The sequence below is a fragment of the Haliotis cracherodii genome, unplaced genomic scaffold, assembly GCF_022045235.1.
Source record: "Haliotis cracherodii isolate W230 unplaced genomic scaffold, xgHalCrac1.p SCAF_6, whole genome shotgun sequence".
Lineage (NCBI taxonomy): Eukaryota > Metazoa > Mollusca > Gastropoda > Lepetellida > Haliotidae > Haliotis > Haliotis cracherodii.
In genome coordinates, this window is record NW_027266319.1 from 53,174,957 (window position 1) to 53,200,431 (window position 25,475).

General features: G+C 40.1%; 1 protein-coding gene across 2 annotated transcripts in view; it reads left to right on the top strand.

The window, feature by feature from the left end:
- Positions 1-25,475, top strand: part of LOC139445552 (beta-1,3-galactosyltransferase 5-like) — a 94,723-nt gene that overhangs the window by 63,148 nt on the left and 6,100 nt on the right. Inside the window, exon 1 of one of the 2 annotated variants that reach the window (XM_071226698.1) lies at positions 21,184-21,262. The exons of the other annotated variant lie outside the window; for it this stretch is intronic. The gene's annotated coding sequence lies outside the window, so the exon portion shown is untranslated. Of the gene's footprint in view, positions 1-21,183; positions 21,263-25,475 lie in introns of those variants that run through there. 2 annotated transcript variants of the gene reach the window in all.

Here is a 25,475-nt window from a genome sequence, read left to right on the forward strand (position 1 = left end):
TGTAAATAATCGGATCTGGGCCAAACAAAACAGTGATTGATATAATGAGCAACGATCAATATTTACAGGCTAATTCTAACTAACAGCCCAGGTAGACTGTAATGAAAATCTTATTGCTGCAACAGTGAGTGAGTGAGTGAGAATGGTTTTACGCCGCTTTCAGCAATAGTCCAGCAATATCACAGCGGGGGACACCAGAAATGGGCTTCACACATTGTACCCATGTCGGGAATCGAACCCGGGTCATCGGCGTGACAAGCGAACGCTTCAACCACTAGGCTACCCGACCGCCTCCTCCCCACCTCCCGACAAACGGGATCGGGTGGTCAGGCTCGCTGATTTGGTTAATGCATGGTATCGTATCTCAGTTGCATAGATCGATGCTCATGATGTCAATCACTGGATTGTCTGTCCGGAACTTGTTATTTACCGACTGTAGTTGGAATATTGTTGAGTGTCGCGTTAAGCAACAAACGAACAAACAAACAATTGTGATGTGTGTGAGTAAATACCTTGTCTGGGACGACATGACTACGTGTACAGTGACAGCACACAATATTCGATAGCTTGAAAAAGGTATTTGTCAGGGTAATGCATACATTATTTTAACGACTGAGTGACTTTAATCTTCGGACCAGATAGGGAATTGTTGCAATAGTTTAATAATGCAGCTATTTCCTTTCAGGCAACATTGAGTTTCTCCGTCGAAATCGAAATAATTCAAGCTGCTGAACAGAATTTCAAATGAAGCAGTTTTGTAGAGGCAATACGGATATTGCTTCTAACCTGAATTTTTTCGTTTCCACTTTTATCATTAATCTTAAGGTTACTTCTCTTTTAGAACTTATTGACCAAATACTTTAAATTTCAAATACATCAACCTTGTTTATCCGGATTTCGTGAGCACGGAAACCTGTTGGAGTCATACTACATCTTTTGGACTGCTTCGTTGGTAGGGATGTATTCGCACTGTACTATGTAGCCTCGTTATACTGAGATTCTTCCAGTAAATACTGCATTGTTCACCTTACCTTTCACGTACTGGTATGATCGGTGTCTGAAGATGTAGAAGATGAGCTGGTTTGTGAACATGGGGAGAACCAAAGAGGTACAAACGGAACAGCAACCAGTCACTCATTTGAAGTTCGGTCTGTTTTCAGAATAATAAAACACAGTGGTTGTTGATTTGATAGTTAGTTTTGCATTAGATGGCTACGCACCTTTGTATTTAACATTTTAACTTATTACGTTGCGAGCAGTGAAGCATATACAGTAAACTACGGTTATAACGAACACGCTTATAACGAACTGACGGATATAACGAACTTCGTTTTTTGGTCCCGACTATTTGCTGTAGTTCTGCTGTATATATGCTTATAACGAACTACGGTTATAACGAACTAAAATTAGTAGTCCCTTTGAGTTCGTCTTAACCGTAGTTTACTGTATGTTAATGTATCATGAATGCAGATTTCACATTGATATCATAGAAGCTGTATTCTGGACAGCATGAAGTATTTACATACTTGATTACTTGGATTCACAAGGACGCAACTTAGCAATTGGGAATTGAACCCGGGTCTTCGGCGTGGCGAACGCTTTAACCACTAGGCTGCATCCCCTATCCTGAGTTTATGGATACGGTACAAACATTGGAGCTGATGTGACTTTAGAAATGCTGTTACTGTCCTTATATGAATACATACACGTACATTTGTATATACAAGATTGGAGACATATGTGAACCTTTTTGACTGTATGACAAGTGGACTGACTCCATATTTGATACCTTTTTGACTGTATGACAAGTGGACTGACTCCATATTTGATACCTTTTTGACTGTATGACAAGTGGACTGACTCCATATTTGATACCTGTTTGACTGTATGACAAGATGACTGACTCCATATTTGATACCTGTTTGACTGTATGACAAGATGACTGACTCCATATTTGATACCTTTTTGACTGTATGACAAGTGGACTGAATCCATATTTGATACCTGTTTGACTGTATGACATTGATACCTTTTTGACTGTATGACATTGATACCTGTTTGACTGTATGACAAGAGGACTGACTCCATATTGGATACCATTTATACTGTACGACAAGAGGACTGATTTCAACTTTCCCTTCATGTCGAGCAATGCGTTTCAGATAAAATCGAGCATGCTCGAAGATTTCAACGAATGCCATGTGACAAACGTCAGGATTACAACATATAAAGCATTAGTAAAGCCTCAGAATGTTTTACGAATCAGTGATGTCCGATGCAATTCCCTGTGTTTCCCCGTGTTTTCTCAGGTTAACAATTGACTGCCCTTGCATGTGTTTGTGATTGGTGCCACCAGTGCGGCAGGTGAGCGACGTGCATGCACGTGTGTGTTTGTGTGGCTGCTTGTACTAGTCCGGACTAATGCCGATTTATAGTGCTAACCCACTGAGATACCATGCCGCAGTTTAACATGAATACCCGACTCTGACACATTATACTGACACCGAGCAGACCAGTCCTTGTTTTAGCCTCTTAAAGCCGAGCTCCAGGAAGGTGCCATCTTTTAACATCTTATGGTATGATGCGGCCGGGGATCGTGCCAACGACCTTCCGCTCTCCGGGCAGACGCTCTATTCACTAGACCACGGATGCGGTCGCAATTACTCCAAACCTTTTAAAATTTTCCTGAGAATCCATGTGAACTGGTGTCACTAAGACACGATTAACCTTCTGCACTGAAGTGTACGCACACATCGACTTCATTAATCCGTCCCGGCAAAATTTGTCTCGACAAAAGACACTCCGTTCGTCTCGAACTATGATAAACTCGATTTCTGCGGTCTCAGTGTAACGAGGTTACATCGTACAGTACTAATCCGTCCCTACATCCGAATAAACGAAGCAGTCTAAGAGATGTAGTATGATTCTCCGACAGGTTACGTGCTCACGAAATCCGAATAAACAAGATCGATGTATTTGAAGTTAAAAGGATTGGGTCAATACATTCTAAAAGGGAAGGAAGATTAATGATAAAAGTTGAAACGAATAATTTCATGGCGATAAAACAATATTCGTATCATTTCTACTAAACTGTTTCATTTGAGAATAATTTCATGGCGAGAAGCAATATTCGTATCATTTCTACTAAACTGTTTCATTTGAACATTTTCTCAACAGCTTGAATTATTTCCATTGATTAAATGTTGCAGTGACAACGGGCTGACTGATATATATGATCAAACGAAGATAAACGAGGATGAAGATAGGATTATGTCCAGGCTAATACCACAAAAAGTCGGATCATTCAAATCGATACGTGATTTAACGCGCAGTAATAACACACAAGCGCTGGAAAAGAGATGCTTGCGCGAGCTGAAACAAAGGGATTATTTAAGATTGTCATACTTGCAGTTATTAAGGATCATATTTAATGGAAACAATAATAGCTTTCGTGGGAAACACGAACATGAAAAATAAATCTGGCTATTGTTATTTTTTGCATTTAATTTAATTAATCTTTCAGCAAAAACGAATATTAATATATGTAATCATGAAAACTTTGTTAGAATGTTTTTTTAAAGTGTTCTCGCATTTGAAAATATTGATATTTTCCCAGCACGTATAGAAGTCTATATATCAAAGTTTGAAAAAGGCTTTTACTCTTCAGTTTTAAAAAATACTTACGGCCGGTTTGTGATGTAGTCGCTATTTTAAACCAACCAATCAAGCCACGGCATGGAGAGGGATACCAGTGACTGCTCTGACCAATGAGCGTTCAGATTACATCGGCATTATTTCTCGTGCACCATGTGTCACAGAACTTGACTGACTGAGTGAGTGAGTAAATGAGTATGGTTCCACGCCGCTTTTAGCAATATTGGACCAATATCACGGCGGAGGACACCGGAAAAGGGCTTCACGCATTGTCCCCATGTAGGGAATCGAACGCGGTCTTCGTCATGACGATCCAACACTTTAACCTCAAGGCTGCCCTTTCACTCCTGGAAACTAAACAAGAAAATGTTTCGAGGTATTTATGTAGCGGTCAGACACGCCATGTGGAGGTTAGTAAACATCGTCCTGCAGACATATTGCCTCGTCATGAGCTGCCATCACTCGCAGATTCAGGTCTCATCTATGACATTTGAAAGACTCAGAATCTTAGAGGAAAGTCCAAGAAGGCTATTGAATGTCTCGATGGTAGAAACGGAACCACATCAGATATTTCTGGCCTGAAAGCTCGCCATAGACTTAGTTACAAGGATAATGATGTCTTGCATTGACTAAGAGCCGTGTTTAATAATTCAGCCCAGGACATCACGATTAGCAGTCAGGCTTATGGCCGAAAACACGAATCAATCTGTCTTAGAGTTGTCTCCCCTTGTATGTTCCGCGGCATGTGAAAAAATATTCTAATGGAAAGAGTGAGTGAGTGAGTGAGTGAGTGAGTTGGGTTTAACGCCGCTTTTAACAATATTCCAGTTACATCGCGGAGTGTCAGCTTAATGTGGGAGGAAAACCTGAAGTGGTGCAGGTCTCAGACGTTTACCACTTCGGTGAAACCCACGAGCACGGGTATGGTGTTGACAAACCTAGAAACATAATCGGGGCGAACCGGGTTTCTAATCCACGATCATAGGTTTCTGGCGTGCCCAAGCTTTAAGGGACGCATCTCTGTTCAGCGAATCGCGGCGCCTTAGACGACTGGGCCACCCGTGACCCCTTATGGTATGTTTATCGCAAAAGATCTGGGTTTATTGGCCCTACGATTTTTTAGTCTATTTTACATTATTTGTTTGATAGGCATTACTTAGAAGTTGACGGATGACAAGATAGACACAATTTTTATGGATAACAACTTCTTTATTACTGTAAAAAGGCGACGTTTCGGTATAGATCCTTATACCGTTGTCAAGCAAGACTGAATGAGGGACATAGTGCAGAATATATAGCAAGTGGATGATTAACAATAGAGGATTAACAGTAACAACAGTATTTTACATTATTGCAGACGCAGATACCTCCGTTCCGCAAAACGATCTCAGCGTTGCGACTGTCGTATTTCAGTGCTGAGGTATTGGAGTTAAGACCGTCTTAGCGCAAAGAGCGTTTTATGGAACTAGGTCCTGTTCCAATTGACTTCAAATGTCGCCACTATATATTGTACAAGGTCATGTTGACAAAACTATATTTGTATAGCCATGAGTGGTGCCACTCCCATTTTCCAACCTGGAGAAGCCATTGTACTGAAGCGTCATTACAGATCGATTTATGGACGGTATTCGCACCGGGAGCTCGCTAGGATAAGGGTACCTGGTACCTGAGTCTCTGAAAATTAAAAAATGTCAAATGTCCTCTGGGAAATTGGAAAGCTGCTCTGTATTCTGGTAATGGTTTTTGACTTCAAAATTATTATTCGTGTTGGCAAACAGTCGTTAGCGTCAGTACAACAATGGTCAAAAGTCAGTCAAAATTAGTTGCTTTTTTTGTGTAGGCCTTTGGCCCATAGACAAGAATTGTAATGTCAATAGTACAATGTGAAACACATTACATGGATTTTAGGACGTCATGTCTTTGTGTATGCATAATATACATAATATTGTGGACGTTTTAATAAAAATCCTGAGTTGTACTCAACCAACTTTTGAATTTATATATAGTTGGAAATTTCCAATACAATTCTCGCAAATAAACTTTTCGTAGTTCAATATAATGTTTACAGATCAATACGAAATTATATTCATCTTCAACAGACATATTGCAAACAGGACACATACGTAAACATGATTCAATAGATTGCCATCTACCCTCGTTCTGTCGTAAAGGTAAACGTTACATCTTAATTTAGTAAAAACACTGCGTACATGTAAAATATTGTAAATACTCAAATATCTTTCAGGTTCAAACAGTGATTTATAATCTTTATGCCTCACATATCGGGTACTATTGTTGAGTGTTGACATCCAGTTTTGACAAAATTCGTCTAAAAGACACGTTTTCAATACCCCAATGAAAGCTGTATTGTTCGCAACAGACTGGTTTAACCATACAAAACCAAAACCATACCCAAAATGTTACGAAGAGATGCTACCCAAGTATTATGACCAATGTTGTCGAAATACATGTTGATGATATATACTTTTCATGGGATACGCCCTTCTTGCATTCTGGTTAATTTTAAATACGGACCTGCGCATTGACATAAAGCGGGTAGTGATAACATTCGCCGTAGACAATGGCATTTGGCGTTTACAGAAGAGGTGAGGTGAAATGGTTTCAATGGGGTCAAAGATTATTGCACTAACATAGCGACGTGCATGCACGTGTGTATGTGTGTGTGGCTGCTTGTACTAGTCCGGACTGATGCCGATTTATAGTGCTAGCTCACTGAGATACCATGCCGCAGTTTACCATGAATATCCCATTCAGACACAGTATACTGACTCCGAGCCTACCAGTCCTTGTTTTAGCCCCTTAATGCCGAGCGCCAGACAGGGTAACAACAAGTACCATCTATTAACGTCTTTTGGTCTGACGCGAACCCCGGACCTTCCGCTCTCCGGGCGGACGCTCTACCACTAGACCACGGAGGCGACCGTTAACAGAAGACCTTACAGAAGAGTAAATGGTTTTAGGGCTGATACCATTTTTCCATCCAGGCCATTACATTACTAACAGTACCATAGTTTATTTCATTTTACATAGTCGAGGGCTTTCTTAAAGTCTATAAATAAAACATAGAAAAGTTTTTGATTTTCTCTTTTTAATCAAAAACTTTTCTATGATAGAGTGTAAAGTAAAAATATGATCGGTGGTGGAATACCCAGATCGGAAACCTGCCTGCGACTCTGGTATTTTGTCCTTTAGTTCTGCCCAAGCGGAAAGTCTGTCAGTAAGAACTCCCGTATATATCTTGACAATAAAATGCGACTGTAGTTGTCTGGAATCTCCCTTCTTATGTAGCCGTACGATAATAGACTGGGTCCAAACTGAAGGAAATATACCAGAGTTGTAGATCTTAAAAAAAAGGCAAATAAAAACTGGTATAAAACTGTCTGATGTACTTTTTAACATTTCAATCAAAATCTCATCTATACCCGCAGATTTGCTATTTTGTATATGATGAAGAGCCTTTTCTATTTCTTCCTCTGCAATCAATTTAATCTAAAGGCGGAGCTTCAATATTAATCTGATTATCCTTGAGGTTTATAATGTCGGACTGAAACATTTCACTGAAATGAAATATTCTGACTTATAGTGTTAAGATGACAGGGCACTCATTTTAAAGATTATTGCACGTAAACGCGTCTTTTGGTGTGACACGGCCAGGGATCGAACCCGTCTCTTCCGCTCTCCGGGCAGACACCCTTCGACTGTTCTACGGTGTCAGTCAATGTCAAGTTGAACAATAGCGACGAAAGAATAGCTGTATCAGCGATAGAATGATAAGTGTCAGTAAACCAATGGTTCGTGACAATAACGCTAAGGATAATGTCGATAAAACATTGGTTCTTGTAAGTAAAACAATGGTAAATGTCGGAAAAAGTAACGTTCATATCATTAAAACAATAGCTTCCTGTCGGTAAACAATGGCAATTGTCGGAAATTTTACGTTCATGTAAAAAAACATAGCTTGGTGTCGGAAAAGAATGATAAGTGTAAACTCGCAATAGTTCCAGTCAGTAATTGCAGCTTAAACAATGGATATTGTCAGTAGAAGTGAAGCTAAAAATGTTTAATGTCAGTTGAAAATGGAAAACCACAGTGGCCAAGACGACGGAGCATAGTTTATGTCGGATTTCATTCGTCCGGATCAAGTCATCCTACCCGTTGCATATTTTGCTCCCTTTGATCCTGAAACCGTGGTATCGACTTTTTCCTTGTCATGACGAGCTAACACTTCTGGTAGACATCTCGCATTCCAAGTGGTATATTAAGCTTAGGGCGTTTCTAAATCAGAAATATAATTAAAAAAAGCATGCAATTCTTTTCGGGATTTATAGAGTAGGGTAGTTTTTTGTCAATGCTACTTTTTTTCAATGCGCCCGGTCAAGTTGGATGTAAAGAATGACGTTCCAAGTTTTTTTGTACCCTTTTTGCGAACATCAGGTGTCAACACTAAGTTTCAGTGATCCATTGAGGTAAGTTTCAGTTTTTGCTGTTACTCCCAACGGGCTCTGTTTCTGTCGATAATCGAGACTGGCTGTCCTCTTGCCTTGGTGTTTAATATTGTAGGAGACCAGTATCGTTCAAGTGGTTAAAGCGTTCGCTCGTCACGCCGAAGACCCGGGTTCGAATCCCGACATAGGCACAATGAGTGAAGTCCATTTCTAGTGTCCCCCGCCGTGATATTGCTGGGATAATGCTAAAAGCGGCGTAAAACCATACTCACTCACTCACTCACTCACCCTTTGTAGAAAACATGACTTGTTGGGAGTTTAATGACAAGGATGCATTACCAGACCTTCTGAGCTTAAGCATGAACACCAAATTGTGTGAGCTGATATATATGTGTATTATAGAATATGACTGTAACGGTGAAATACACAACACCATCCGTTTACCCCATAAATATGTATGACCCGTGAAAATCCGGGTTAAAATAGGTCTTCGGCAACCCATGCTCGCCATAAGAGGCGACTATGCTTGTTGTAAGAGGCGACTAACGAGATCGAATGGTCAGGCTCACTGACTTGGTTGATGCATGTCATCGCATCCCATTTGCGTAGATCGATGCTCATGATGTTAATCTCTGGATTGTTTGGTCCAGACTGGATAATTTACAGACCGCCGTCTTATAACTGGAATATTTCTGAGTGTGCCGGTGAACAACAAACAAACATAAATATGTAAGAATAGCAATTTACTGGTTTTACGTAGCTGTCGATATAAGAAACCCATTTTCTGTAACATTAGTTTATGTGAAGTGAAGTTATAGCTCAGTCTCTCAAGCTTTTGCGAGCGTTTGAACTTTCGAGCCTGTTTTCATCGTCGCATTAAAACTAGTTCTTGCTATTTTCAGAGAGCAATCACTTGATATCCAAAACAACAGTTTGTCTCCAGAATAAGTGACTTTTTACAATATACTGACGGGATCATATCGGTGTGTCAGTGTAGCCAAGCAGCTTGTAGTATTTTACAGGCTGATCGCTAATGACCCACCTGATCGCGAAATGGCCGGCGGCGACTGCGGCAGCGACTTCGACATCGCAGACAGCGACTTTGAGTCGGGCTCCTAACAGCCAATCAGATCCTTGTATACTTAACCACAGTGATTTGACATAATCACTACTGCTCGTCCCGAGATGGAAAGCTTCAATGGTAGTACTTACAAGAACGCGCTCTCCCCCCCGCCATCCTCCCGGATGAGGCTGTTTTTTTCTCCTCATCTACCGTTCCATCACTTATCGTGGTCTGCAGAGGCAGTACGACAGCATGGACGATAATAGTATTTGACTGGGCCAATCTCCTTTGTTCTCTTTAACCCATCGCAGAAAAATGGTGCTTTCAAATCCGGTTTAACGCGGGGTATTTTTACTTTGGAGTTTTGTTGGTATTAAATTGCCCGCGTTAATGGATTTTTAAACCGACGTTGTAGGATTCGGCTCAATTAAGTTTTCAGTTTCAGACCTCAAGACGTTTCTTTTGCCAATCAATGTTGCGCTTTTCAAGGAAGCAAGTCGTTTCTGTCCTCCGAAATCAATTGATTCTGAAAGATAAATTCTGAAAGAATTAAGCAATTATTGAAGGGGAACTATTTTAAACGCGGTGATGTCAAAAACTGCCATTCCATTGCACACAGCACTTCAATCTTCTGTTGACTTTTTCCGAGAAGTTTAAAACAAATAAATTGTGTTTACTTTAAGTGCACTGAGGTATTCCGGATTTCTGATATACTAGTACATATTTTGGCCGTGGTGTTAGATTCACGTGGTAATCACGAACAGCATGCATTTCGTGCTGAATGCTGGGATATCTTTCTGCGTGAAGATCCGGGGTAGAATAGGTCTTCAGCAACCAATGTTTGTTGTAAGAGGCGACTATGCTTGTCGTAAGAGGCGACTAACAAGATCGGGTGTCAGGCTAGCTGATGTATGTCATTGATCCCATTTGCATGGATCGATGCTCCGGATTTCAATCACTGGGTTGTCTGGTCCAGCCTCGATTATTTACAGATCGCCGTCATAAAGCTTGAATATTGCTGAGTGCGGCGTTGAACAACAAACAAATAATCAAACAAACAGTGACTTGCTCATACAAATTCGTATGGAAATGACCAGTAAATGAACACTTAACTTCGTATCGACGTCATCCCCGATCCAAAAACCCACATGCAGACCCTTCTTCCAGACTTGTAAATTTGAGCATGACCTTTGTAATATGAGGAACGCATTAATATTGTAATTCACCAGGTGTAAATTGACGATAATTTGACTCTTTCTGTGTGGTTCTGTGGTATCAACAGCGATTAGCAGGTAAATGTTGTGTTTATAATTAGAACAGATAAGCTGTTAGCATTAACATTAGCACAGATGGCCTTTTCAAAGAAAGAATTAATTTTGTATATCTTGAAGCACAAACTTGAAAATGTCTTTTCTCCAACATAATTCCCACCGAACTTTTATCCGTATTCAAAAATAAAAAATAGCGTAATCATCTCAAATGATTCATTAGTGGAAACGTACATGACTGATGATGATTGTTTGTTTGTTGTGTGACGCCGCACTCAGCAATATTACAGCTACATGACGGCGGTCTGTAAGTAATCGTGTCTGGACCAGACAATCCAGCGATTGACAACATGAGCATCGATCCACACAATTGGGATACGATGACATTCATCAACCAAGTCAGCGAGCCTGACCACCCGATCCCGTTAGTTGCCTCTTACGACTAGCATAGTCACCTTTTACGGCAACCATGGGTTGCTGAAGACCTATTCTACCCCGGATCTTCAAGGGTCTTATGGTTAATCTTTGAGACATGGATTTGTGTAAAAAATTGCTGGACCAAGCAACCAATCTCTCTTTGTACGGATTTTACGGAATAAATCCACCAGCAACTTACAGTCGTATAGCCGAAACCCATGACTTCATGAAACAATCAATATGCCCACCAGAAGCTTGTGTCGAGGAGTCGAAAATCTGCTAAATCCTAGCATTGAGAACACATAATTTTCAGTTTGTTTTTCAAATTACTTTCCTTGGTGATAAGTTGACAAAAGGGTTGGAGAAACCCCATGGATTGCGCTCATTGCGACAGACATTGGTTGCAGCTAGCTCCTCGATGGAGGTCACAGCCAGAAGGACACGCAAATACCACAAATATGTTTACAAGTTCATCTGGGTTAGGGCCGATGTACGTGCATGGTTTAAGGTAGACATTTGTTTAGATTCGCGGTATGTGTATAGTGTGTGTCACTGTATGGGAAAACCCACTGTTGATGGAGACATGATGGAACAACGATAGAACTAAGGTCATTAGTTATGAGGTCACAAGATGTTATCACCGTAGAGTGCCACACTATGTTAATTTTAGAGCGTTCACTAGTGATATTATTCTCTGTGTTGGTTGGGTAGCCTAGTGGTTGAGGCGTGGACTCGTCTCACCGAAAACTAGGTTCGATTCCCGCCTTGAGCTCTCTGTGTGAAACCTATTCCTGAAGGCCTCACCTTATATGACTGAAATATATTAACTACGTTTATAACGAACACGCTTATAACGAACTGACGGATATAACGACACGCTTATAACGAACTGACGGATATAACGAACTTACTTTATTCTCCCGACAATTTGTGGTAGTTATGCTGTATATATGCTTATGACGAACTACTGTTATTACGAACTAAAATTAGTGGTCCATTTGAGTTCGTTATAACCGTAGTTTACTGTATTTCACTCACTCACTCATTGTTTTGTTTTCTTGCGAAATTTGTGACGTGTTTGATTTTTATACTTATTCACTGGAGAAAGTGTGAAAAAAATTGAGGAAATCGATGGACATTTTTTTGAGTGGCACAAAGAGTGTGTAAAAAAATCGTGTAATTTGGATTGAAAGAACTCTTCAATATTGTTTCAGCTTCTATGGCTCATTCTAGAATCATCTGAATATAACCTTTTGCGAAGCTGCCTGTGCCGATGTTGGTATGTACAATGAGTGAGTGAGTGAGTGAGGTATGGAGGTTTTACACTTCAACCATTAGGCTACTCCACCTTCCATGTAAGAAAAAAAAGCTACAGAAACCACGGTTATAACGAACACGCTTGTAACGAACTGACTGATATAACGACCTTATTTTTTAGTCCCGGCCATTTGTTGTATATATTCTGTATATATGCTTGTAACGAACTACGGTTATAACGAACAAAAATAAGTGGTCCCTTTGAGTTCGTTTTAACCGTGGTTTACTGAAGTCTGAATTTTGATGGTTCAAGCCACAGACATTTTAAAAAATCAGATCATGTTAACAGGGGAGACAACTAGTATCGTATTTCTTATTCTTATTGCGTGAGCGGCTGGTTCTACCGAAAGAGGGGGGGTACGGGTGGCCCAGTCGTCTAAGGCTCCGAGATTCGCTGTGCAGAGTTGCGTCCCTTGGGCATGCCAGAAACCTATGATTGTGGGTTCGAATCCCGGTTCGCCCCGATTATGTTTCTAGGTTTGTCAGCACCATACCCGTGCTCGTGGGTTTCATCGAAGTGGTAAACGTCTGAGACCTGCATCACTTCGGGCTTTCCTCCCACATAAAGCTGACACGCCGCGATATGACTGGAATAATGTTAAAAGCGGCGTTAAACCCAACTCACTCACTCTACCGATAGAACAGGACATGCTTACACTTTTCGTGAGCACCTTGTGTCATCAATGATTTTCCATTAATCCATTCACATAATTTTCAACACTATTTCACGCCCAATTCAATCTGTTTCGGCAGATAATCGAGACCATTCTTTGGTGTTATCGTACTGTATTTACACATTCCAAGACCCAGATCAAATAGTTCAAGTGGGTTCAGAGCTAAAAGAATTTTTTTTGTAAATTATCAGGGAATGGCATTATTCATTGATTGTTCAACACGTTGAAATGCTTGGTCTTCCATTATGCCCATATCGACTATGTCAAGGCCAGAAGAGTGACTGTAATTCTATACAATCAGCTACGAGCCATTATGACCACTAGGGGGTATTTTCTACCAAAGACGAACCGGGTCACCACAGTTTAATCTCAGCCTCCCAGTCGACATTAGTGAGTTATGGAACCCGATTGTGGAAATAAACTTAATATCAGCGGCGAGTGTTTCGAAAGTTGTCGTCATTTCGTCCCCACTGCGGTTGATGGAACCACTTTAGTCGTTACTTGGGGTCATAAAAATCTGAAATCAAATTACTTCATCACAAGTCCGTGTTATTCGACGTGTCGGACTTTATAACGACAACCAGCCTTCGTTCTGGGTTTAAAATCGAATGTCGTAAAGTACGAGTCGAATCCGATTACGACAAAGCAGGGAGATTGCCAAAAGCTTGAATCTGCGAGGGATCCAATCTGAAGAATCTGGTATTCTTATTTCCCATCTCATTGGATGACTTTGGCACCGAATGTGTACAAATGCAGAACTTTCATTTGGAGTCAAAAGAAACATTGGAATATAGGACTTTAGTCTGTAATTTCCCCCCAAGGGCCATTTATGAAGCATGCATATGAATTGCTAAATATTCTTTTCTCACTGACATTTACTTTACTGCTAGGTTACGTCACTGTAGTGTAGTGGTTAAAGCGTTAAAGGTTGATGGTTTGATACCCTGGTCTCGTCATGCAAAAAGACGTTAAAGGATGGTACTTGTTGTTTCCCTGCCTTGGCATTAAAGGGGATAAAGCCAGGACTGTTTATACTGTGTCTGAATAGGATATGCATGTTATACTGCGGCGTGGTATCTTAGTGAGATAAGGTGAGGTGAAATAGGGTTTAACGTCGCGTCCAAGATTATTGCGACGTGTATGTATGTTTTTGTATTAGTCCGGACTAATGCCAACTTTATAGTGATAGCCACTGATATCCAAGCCGCATGGATACCCAGATCAGACACAGTATACTGACTCCGAGCCGACCAGTCCTTGTTTTGTCCCATTAATACCGAGCGCCAGACAGGGTAACAACAAGTACCATATTTTAACGTATTTTGGTCGGGACGGGAATCGAACCCCGGACCTTCCGCTCTCCGGGCGGACGCTCTACCACAAGACCACGGAGGCGGTACCCTGTTTTGGTGGTTAATGCTTTGCACGTATTTTGCCATGACCCGAACGGGAATCGAACCCACGACCTTCCGCTCTCATGGCAGACGCTCTACCACTAGACCAAGTGGTCCTGGTATCTCAGTGGGCTTGCTCTGTCAAACAGGCTAAAGTCCGGACTAGTACAAGGAGTCACACACACACACACACACACACACACACACACGCGCGACCCGTAAAAACCTGGGTCAGAATACGTCTTCAGCAACCCGTGATTGCCATAAAAGGCGACAATGCTTGTCGTAAGAGGCGACTACCGGGATCGATTTGTCAGGCTTGCTGACTTGGTTGATGCATGTCATCGTATCCCATTTGCGTAGATCGATGCTCATGATGTCAATCTCTGGATTGTCTGGTCGAGATTCGATTAATTACAAACCGCCGTCTTATAGCTGGAATACCCCTGAACGCGACGTTAGAACCAATTTCACCTTACATCACCTTTCTCTTAATATCAATCACTGGATTGTCTGGTCTATATTTGATTATTTATAGGCCTCCGTCACATGGCTGGACTATTGCTGAGTGCGGCGTTACACACAGAACTAAAACAAACTTTGCAGTCGATACCCATTTAATCATATTGAGTGTCGAATTCAGACTCACATTTCAGCAGTTAATCACTCGTCTTTGTTCAACACTGACTCAAGGGATTCAAGTTAGTTTCAATGGCTTCTTTCTGTTAATAATCGAAACAACTATTTGTGAACCAGGAGAGCATGTGAATGATATGTTGACGAACACATTAAGAGCATATCGGTGACAATTGGAACAGTCTCATGGGCGTGTCATGTTGTGAAGCTTTCAAAATCTCGGAGTAGAGGTATTGGGTTTCAAATTGGTGGCCATTGAGACAACATTCATTAGTTACACAGTCATTAAATGAAAGGATGGTATTATATCATGGGTATGGGCTGACAATAGCCGTCGAGTGTGTTTGGATCGGCTCGACATTTGTATCAATAGTGACTTTAATTAATAAATGTGAAGCCCTTTTCCCTCTACATTCTCAACATAGTCTCTATCAGAAGTGTCTCGCTTGTGCTCGGTCCGACTTGGCCCGGGCTGTCAAAATCAGGGACCTTTTTCGCAAAACTAAAATTCAATTCAATCCTTGTCTATGCAATCGTATTTCTATGGGTCTATGATACACAGTCTGTTACTCAGTTTTATTTCGCTTATTGACTTTCTACATAGGTGAACAGGGACATTTATTTTACATGAAAACAACATGTTATTCAGGAAAATATAATTACATGATTGGGGTTTGTGAACACACAAATAATTATTTATTCAAACACCTCTTCCTTTAAAAAAACCATATATATTAACACACACAAATGTTTTTTACAAACAATAGTTGATTTTATGCTTCCAAACAAACCACACGCAGCTATTGTTGAATTTTAAAATATAGCCAAGGTAAATGTATCCACAATCATATTTATATATAATCACAAATATCGTTCTGTTCTATATACATGTAACAAGTGAACTAACCATTTCCGTGGATCTCAACATGGACAAAACTGTTGGAGATGTTCAACGAGTGAATGTTTATTTAATGAAGTAAAAACGTAGATTCTTTCATGTTGGTAAATACATGTAGCTGTACATCTTATAGATGTTCCAAGAGAAAATAATATTATATCTACCTATATACCACTTTATAGTGTCTCAGATCGCGGTATGTAAAGAAAACTTGGTGCTCAAAGTGAAGCCCTTTTCCCTCTACAGTGATGATACATCTGTGTGTTTAAAGTTGATTTTGACAGCCCGGGCCAAGTCGGACCCACCACAAGCCAAACACTTTTGATAGAGACTATGTTGAGAATGTAGAGGGGAAAGGGCTTCACTTTGAGCACCTTGTTTTCTTTAAATACAGCGATCTGAGACACTATAAAGTGGTATATAGGTAGATAAAATAGTAATCGATAGATGTGAACCCATTTCATGTTACATCTGTGAGGTTTAAGTTGATTTTGATAGCTCGGGCCAAGTCGGACCCAACACTTCTGACAGAGATTTTCTTAAGAAAATACAGTAAAAGTGTTTGACTTTAACGGTTCAGTTTTCTTTAAATGCGGTACACTATGGTATTATAAAGTGGTATATAGGTAGATATAACACTGATCTATAGATGTAAATACATTTGATGATACATCTGTGTGTTTAAAGTTGATTTTGACCGCCCGGGCCAAGTCGGACCCAACACAAGCCAAACACTTCTGATAGAGACTATGTTGAGAATGTAGAGGGAAAAGGGCTTCACTTTGAGCACCTTGTTTTCTTTAAAAACCGCGATCTGAGACACTATAAAGAGATATTTAGGTAGATATAATACTAATATATAGGTATGAATCCATTTCATGCTACATCTGTGAGGTTTTAGTTGATTTTGACAGCCCGGGCCAAGTCGGACCGAACACTTGTGTGACTGTTGAGAGTATGGGGAGAAGAGGTCTACTTTAACCAACGTGTCTGCTTTATACACGATGAACAGTGACATTATTAAGTGGTATTTACATAGATTAGTACTATCCTATAAATATAAACGCTACGCCGACAGATGGAAATTTGTATCGCGATAGCTAGAAGTATTTGATACGTTTCAAATCTTATTTCGTTTAACGATTGCTCTTTTACATGTTACCTAGATCAGCGACGCTTACGCACAGCTCCACTTTCTGATTTTCAAGCGATTTACTCCGAATAATTTAATTATGGTGCACTTTTTTGTTTGGTGATTGTTCATTAATGTCATGTGTGTATGTTGCAATAATTATATGTAGATATGATGGCCGATAATGAAGTAATTAGCCAATAACACTTTGGCCCGTCTTGGCCCGGCCCGGCCCGACTTTTAGGCAATGCCTACACATAGCTCCACTTTCTGGTTTTCAAGCGATTTACTCCGTAAGACCTAATTATGTTGTACGTTTTTGGTTGTTGATTGTTCATTAATGTCATGTATGTATGTTGCATCAATAATATGTAGGTATGATCGCCGATAATGAAGTAATTAGCCAATAATACTTTGGCCCGTCTTGTACTTATGAGATATTTGGTGTCCCATAGGCCGTATCGGCCGAATGATATGCAATAATTGTTTTTAACTGTTTTAACCTACCAAATTTACAAAGTTTTATTATTACTATATTTATTACAAATACACAAGCATGTTGCTTCCGTGTGTGAATGCAGGTTATACTTGGCATATCAGTTCTCATTTTTATACCGGTTGTATATCTGAATTTGTATATGGAACCATGCGTACAGCATGACAATTATTTGCTAGTCGTCAGTCTACAACACACATAACACGGTCAAACAATTTTGGGCACCGCTTTTGCAAGTTATTTAGTATAATAATGTTTTATTGAAATCTATTTCAATTTGTTTTCACCATTTACGCTATTCCATTCCATGCATGTTTATGTTGCTACATCTTATTGCTCATGTTCCCAAGTATTATAAAACACTTTAATGTTTCTCCTTCCTAATCTAACTTTAAAACATTTCAGGTCAATACCATCATCTAATACACAAGAGATGATACCAAGACATATTTAATTCGGTTTTATGGTCTATGCGGTCTTACATTTGATTTTATTAGTCTTTAAATCTGATGTCTAGTACATATTTTCACAAACAGGGCTGTTAGCTGATATAAGGAAGGTAACATCCAGTTGATTCCCAGTTGACGTATTTACTTCTTCTTCTTTTTTATCAAATATGAGGACTGTATACGACATACGTTAGTCTCTTAACGACGTTTCTACAATTAATATGTTGAATAAGCCATTAATATGCCAGTTGTGACAGGCCTAGGGATGATGGTATGGTAGCTGTAGCAGACAGTTGGACAGTCGTTGTTACGTGCGTCACTGGGTAATTAGTACGGCATTGACCTTGTTGATTGTTACTATACTTTGAGGACTTCTGTGGCCAGTGGCGGACGTAATTCAAACACCTTCCACACTGACACCGCATCAAATATATTTGTGTACCGATTACATAACTCTTACGGACAGGGTGGGGTGGTAGTTCACCGGACGACACTGTGTTTATTGGGCGGCTCCTTTGATATCTCCTCCAAACATACTTTTATTGAATGACACGATGATACACATTTCGTTGAATATAATTGGAAAAGTGTTGGGGTTGTTGTCGATGTGTTCCAATCTGTACTGCCTTGGGTTTACGGGTACAATAACCATCACAGTAAAATACGTTTATCACGAACACGCTTATAACGAACTGACGGTTATTACGAACTTAATTTTTGGTCTCGGCCATTTGCTGTATAGATGTTGTATATATGCGTATAACGAACTACGGTTATAACGAAATAAAATTAGTGGTCCATTTGAGTTCGTTATAACCGTAATTTAATTTACAAGCATTCTGCGATACCTGGGTATTCCCAGAACAATCACCAGAGAGACAGACAGACAGACAGACAGAGAGACAGAGAGAGATGTCGAGTTATCTGATGTACAAGTAGAACATGTCGAGTTGTCTGACGTACAGGTAGAACAGGTCGAGTTATCTGATGTACAGGAAGAACATGTCGAGTTGTCTGATGCACAGGTAGAACATGTCGAGTTGTCTGACGTACAGGTAGAACAGGTCGAGTTATCTGATGTACAGGAAGAACATGTCGAGTTATCTGATGTACAGGTAGAACATGTCGAGTTATCTGATGTACAGGAAGAACATGTCGAGTTGTCTGATGTACAGGTAGAACAGGTCGAGTTGTCGGATGTACAGGAAGAACATGTCGAGTTGTCTGATGTACAGGTAGAACATGTCGAGTTGTCTGACGTACAGGTAGAACAGGTCGAGTTATCTGATGTACAGGTAGAACAGGTCGAGTTATCTGATGTACAGGTAGAACATGTCGAGTTGTCTGATGTACAGGTAGAACATGTCGAGTTATCTGATGTACAGGAAGAACATGTCGAGTTGTCTGATGTACAGGTAGAACATGTCGAGTTGTCTGACGTACAGGTAGAACAGGTCAAGTTATCTGATGTACAGGAAGAACATGTCGAGTTGTCTGATGTACAGGTAGAACAGGTCGAGTTATCTGATGTACAGGTAGAACATGTCGAGTTGTCTGATGTACAGGTAGAACAGGTCGAGTTATCTGATGTACAGGAAGAACATGTCGAGTTGTCTGATGTACAGGTAGAACATGTCGAGTTATCTGATGTACAGGTAGAACATGCCGAGTTATCTGACGTACAGGTAGAACATGTCGAGTTATCTGACGTACAGGTAGAACATGTCGAGTTATCTGATGTACAGGTAGAACATGTCGAGTTATCTGATGTACAGGTAGAACAGGTCGAGTTGTATGAATAGAGAATAGAGGAACTGAGCCTTTAGCCATATATCTGTGTAGGACATCAGTCTCTGGCAGTGGCTGTAGCTCACGCAAGGTCAGACTCGCCCCGATGGCATTCGTCACCTCTCGTCCATTTCCGTAACCTGCTTGGCTCGGAATGACACGAATGGTCACGACCGCCATCACAAGACTGAAATACATTCGTGACCAAGCCGAATAGCGACTCGTGCCCCTCTCATGGCCATTTTTGCGACTGGGTTTCGTCTTAGCGCAAACGGGCATACCTAAAACAATTGTCAACTCGTTGCATAATGTTTCACATATATTTCCCAATATATTATATATATTTCAGATGCAATTTAAAGCACACCGGGACGTGCGGAATTATACAGTATGATTGAACACATATAACTCTGTCTTGGGTATATTTTTAGGTGCAAGACATATGTAAAATCAAAAATTATATCTGGGGGTTTATTTGAAAAGGAACTCGAAATCATACGTGCATTCTGATTGGTTTGTCGTATTTTCGCACATAACATTCATCGATAGGGGGACGAGTCTTCTTGCAGGTTACGGAAAGGGGCGAGTGGTGACGAATGGACTGAAATATTGTTTCATTCGTCACCACTCGCCCCTTTCCGTAATCTGCAAGGAGACTCGATTTTAAGGACACACGAAAACACTGAAACCCCGGGATGGACGTTCTGGGGGGAAAGAGTCCGGATTAACAGATTGCCGGATTAACTGTTCATAGATACGGTGTCTATGTCTATGTATTAACGGGGTCCAGATTAAATAGGTTTTGCTGTAGCTCCCTGGCGTATAATCTGGCCATGTATGGGATATATATTTTGCAATAATCATAATAACCTATTTCAAATATTCATTAGGCAATGTTAAGGAAATTATTTTGCATAATGAATAATGCAAGGTATCACGTGATCTTCAGTAAAAGTTCATTCTGGATCCGATAACGCACGAGATGAGATTTTTGTTGAAATGAAGAACAATAATGCCCTTTTGGTGCTACTTTTTTTTCCCCGTGTCACAACGGACGCAACTTTGTCATAGTCATATAAAATATTGATCTTTATAATTTGCCAGTAGGATGACAGAAATACCCCAAGCGTGAGATAACATTACTCTTGGTTCATTAAAACCAGTTTACGTTTGCCGATCCGGATTACGTTTTAATTCTTGAATTTCCGTTCGTACTGTACAACACATCGAAACCGGTTCTCGGTTTCCGTTTGCTCTCGGAAGTTGCAAATGTGACTAAACTACGATCAAAACCGAATGTCACACGTGACGCGTCAATTAGTAGGATAGTGGAGACAGAAGAGCAGGCTAGGAGACATTTTCTGTGTCGATTATCCTTGGGGTTGATTTCTCATACGTCCTCATGTGCCCTGAACCTGTATATAAGACGAGTAATCTGGAACTGGTTGCTTTCCCGCTGGGTAGATCCAAACCAGTTCGTGTATCAGTGTTTCTTTATTGAAATACACATGGGCGTTTCACTGTCGGATGTAGGGTCCGTGTGTTTGTTTATTCAAACTGGAAGTGCTTTGCGCGTACTGGTTGTGGTTTCGACTATGTGTGATTAGTATGTGAGTATATATATTTCATATTTATTCTGGAGTAAGTGCTTATTATTATTATGTAAGTATATATATTTCATATTTATTCTGGAGTACGTGGTTATTATTATGTTAGTATATATATATATTTCATATTTGTTCTGGAATAAATGGTTATTATTATGTTAGTATTAATATTTCATATTTATTCTGGAGTAAGTGCTTATTATTATTATGTAAGTATATATATTTCATATTTATTCTGGAGAACGTGGTTATTATTATGTTAGTATATATATTTCATATTTGTTCTGGAATTGATGGTTAGTATTATGTTAGTATATACATTTCATATTTATTCTGGAGTAAGTGCTTATTATTATTATGTAAGTATATATATTTCATATTTATTCTGGAGAACGTGGTTATTATTATGTTAGTATATATATTTCATATTTGTTCTGGAATTGATGGTTAGTATTATGTTAGTATATACATTTCATATTTATTCTGGAGTAAGTGCTTATTATTATTATTATGTAAGTATATATATTTCATATTTATTCTGGAGAACGTGGTTATTATTATGTTAGTATATATATTTCATATTTGTTCTGGAATTGATGGTTAGTATTATGTTAGTATATACATTTCATATTTATTCTGGAGTAAGTGCTTATTATTATTATGTAAGTATATATATTTCATATTTATTCTGGAGTGAGTGGTTATTATTATGTTAGTATATATATTTCATATTTGTTCTGGAATTAATGGTGAGTATTATGTTAGTATATAAGTATATTTCATATTTATTCTGGAGTGAGTGGTAATTATTATATGAGTATATTTATTTCATATTTATTATGGAGTGAATAGTAATTATTATGTCAACATATATATTCTGGAGTGTTGGGTGACTGGGTTGTTTAAAGGGATCGATTCCGACGTGCCACGTGAAGTTCTCTTCCGGGTACCACCAGCACGACATTGTTTGAATACTGCAAAAAAGAGGCGTAAAAAGCTCATTAATATATAATTACAATTAATGTCCTAGTCATATGATGAGATTTTGTGTGGATAATAATTTGTATTACAAATTGGTAATGAAACCACCACATTTGGTAATAAGGCTAGAAATTGATACTATAAATATCTGGACATCCAACTAAAATATGATAAATACAGAAAGCAAATATCAAAACATAATACTGTTGAATGTATTCAGCAGACCCCCTCGTGATTTATTATCTTAAGAGGATGTTAAAAAACGCGGTGGAGGAAAACTTGTCGCTCGATAAGTTTCACCGGCCAACAATGACGGCAAATAATAATAGTAATGATAATATTTATCCATTTGCATGATGCTTTTACCACGCTGAATATTATCCTCAAAGCTCAGTATCATGCCGCTCAAGTGTGTGCACTTATCTATTTTCTGATATAGGAGAGGAAACATGCCAACTTACGTCATCGTCTTCCCTTTGTACAACTGTGAATTAAGGTTGTAATGCTCAGGGAAATTCACCCTCCAAAACATTGTTTAAATTGAAAAAGATAAACTTAACATGTTGCATAACGGTGCATCACTAAGCCTGTTTTGATAGATCATATGATGCCAACACGCATTTATACCACAGTTAAATACGTTTATAACGAACACGCTTATAACGAACTGACGGATATTACGAACTTAATTTTTGGTCCCGGCCATTTGCTGTATAGATGTTGTATATATGCTTATAACGAACTACGGTTATAACGAACTAAAATTAGTGGTCCATTTGAGTTCGTTATAACCGTAGTTTACTGTATTCTAAACATAAAAAGAAGTTTAATTGCTAAACTCCCTTTACATGCGTGTCAGGAGTAACCTGTGGTCTGAGATGACGTGATTAGCTATACCGAGATGTGTCCCCAAGGTACCAGATATGCTGGTCTGGGGTTCGAATCCTGAATTCGCCAAGCTATGATCAACTGTCTGGCACCAGATCAATGCTCGTTATTTTTATTAATTACATATACTACCTGCATCAATTTGGCCTTTCCTCACAGACTCGTTTTTTTTGGAATAAGCAGCGCTTGGAATGAGGGGTTGATGACTACCTTTAAGCTGCTGTTTAAATCGGCGTTACGCTCACCACCTCCTTCCAATATAATCTGCAGAGTTGCGTCCCTTGGGCACGCCAGAAACCTATGAGTGTGGGTTAGAATCCCGGTTCGCCCCGATTATGTTTCTAGGTTTGTCCGCACCATACCCGTGCTCATGGGTTTCACCGAAGTGGTAAACGTCTGAGCCCTGCATCACTTCGGGCTTTCCTCCCACATTAAGCTGACACGCTGTGATATAACTGGAATACTGTTAAAAGCGGCGTAAAACCCAACTCACTCACTCTGGGAGAGACAGTGCCTACGTGCCGGTTCATCACAACGGTTTCCTCGGCGACAGCTGTTGTTTGTTAGTTGTTAACGCCGCACTCAGTAATATTTCAGCTATATGACGGCTTTCTGTAAATAATCGAGTCTGGACCAGACTATCCAGTGATTGACATCATGAGCATCGATCCTCGCAATTGGGATACGATGACATGCATCAACCAAGTCAGCGAGCCTGACTACCCGATCCCGTTAGTCGCCTCTTACGACAAATATAGTCGCCTTTTACGGAAAGCGTTGGTTGCTGAAGACTTATTCTATCCCGGATCTTCACCGGTTCGCCCCGATTATGTTTCTAGGTTTGTCAGCACCATACCCGTGCTCGTGGGTTTCACCGAAGTGGTAAACGTCTGATACCTGCATCACTTCGGGCTTTCCTCCCACATTAAGCTGACACGCTGTGATATAACTGGAATACAATTAAAAGCGGCGTTAAACCAAACTCACTCATGATCACTCACTCCAATATAATCCGTATTGGTTGTGTGAGGTGAGGTGAGGTGAGGAAAAAAATGGGGTTTTACGTCCAAGATTATTGCACTTATATAGCGACGTGCATGCGCGCGTGTGTGTGTGTGTGTGTGGCTGTTTGTACTAGTCCGGACAAATGGCGATTGTATAGTGACAGCTCACTGAGATACCATGACGCTGTTAAACATGAATACCCCACTCAGACACAGTATACTAACTCCGAGCCGACAACTCGTTGTTTTAGCCCCTTAATGCCGAGCGCCAGACAGGGTAACAACAAGTACCATCTTCTCTGCCCAGTTTTCGTATGTGCGATCATACCGATAATGCGGGACCGCCTCCGTGGTCTAGTGGTAGAGCGTCCGCCCGGAGAGAAGAAGGTCCGGGGTTCTATCCCCGACCTCGTAATACCAAAAGGCGTTAAAAGATGGTACTTGTTGTTACCCTGTCTGGCGCTCGGCATTAAGGGGCTAAAACAAGGACTGGTCGGCTGGGAGTCTGTATACTGTGTCTGAGTGGGGTATTCATGTTAAACTGCGGCATGGTATCTCAGTGAGCTAGCACTATAAATCGGCATCAGTCCGGACTAGTAAACACACACACACACACACACACACACACACACACACACACACACACACACACACACACACACACACACACACACACGTCGCTATATAAGTGCAATAATCTTGGACGCGACGTTAAACCCAATTTCACCTCACCTCACACCTCCGATAATGCGATTGAAAACCTATTACCGCTCTGTTACCACGATACAATATTCAGGTGCAAGCGAGGTCTCTAGCCGAACCAAGTAACGTGGGAAAGCTTTCCCTTGCAAACATTAAAATGGTTTTGAGTTACAAAAAGTAGATAAAATACATAGGAAAGGGCATAGCGATGCTTCAGCCCTCAGCGAGATCAATATTGTAGTGGTCGTCTTTGGTTTGGGGATGTGTCGGTTGTTAAACTGGTGTAGTATATGTAGGGGTATGGATTAGTACGGGCATCACAGAATGGTGACGAGCTGACAGCCGGGTTGGATTATCTAACAGGTGGGTGAGATTAAATAGGTAAATACTGGTGGATTGGATTAGTTTTGCGTTAATACTTACGGATGAGATCATTTTAAGTGAATATATGTGGCTAACATTAGCTTTGTGAATACATGTAGTGAATTGTCTTTGTGAATGGGTGAGTTATCTATGTAAATAGAGCTGAGTGAGTTATCTGTGTAAATACAGGTGGATGAGTTACAAATGTAAATAGAGGTGGGTGGGTTATCTATGTCAATGCAGGTGGGTAAGTTATCTTTGTAAATACAGCTGGGTGA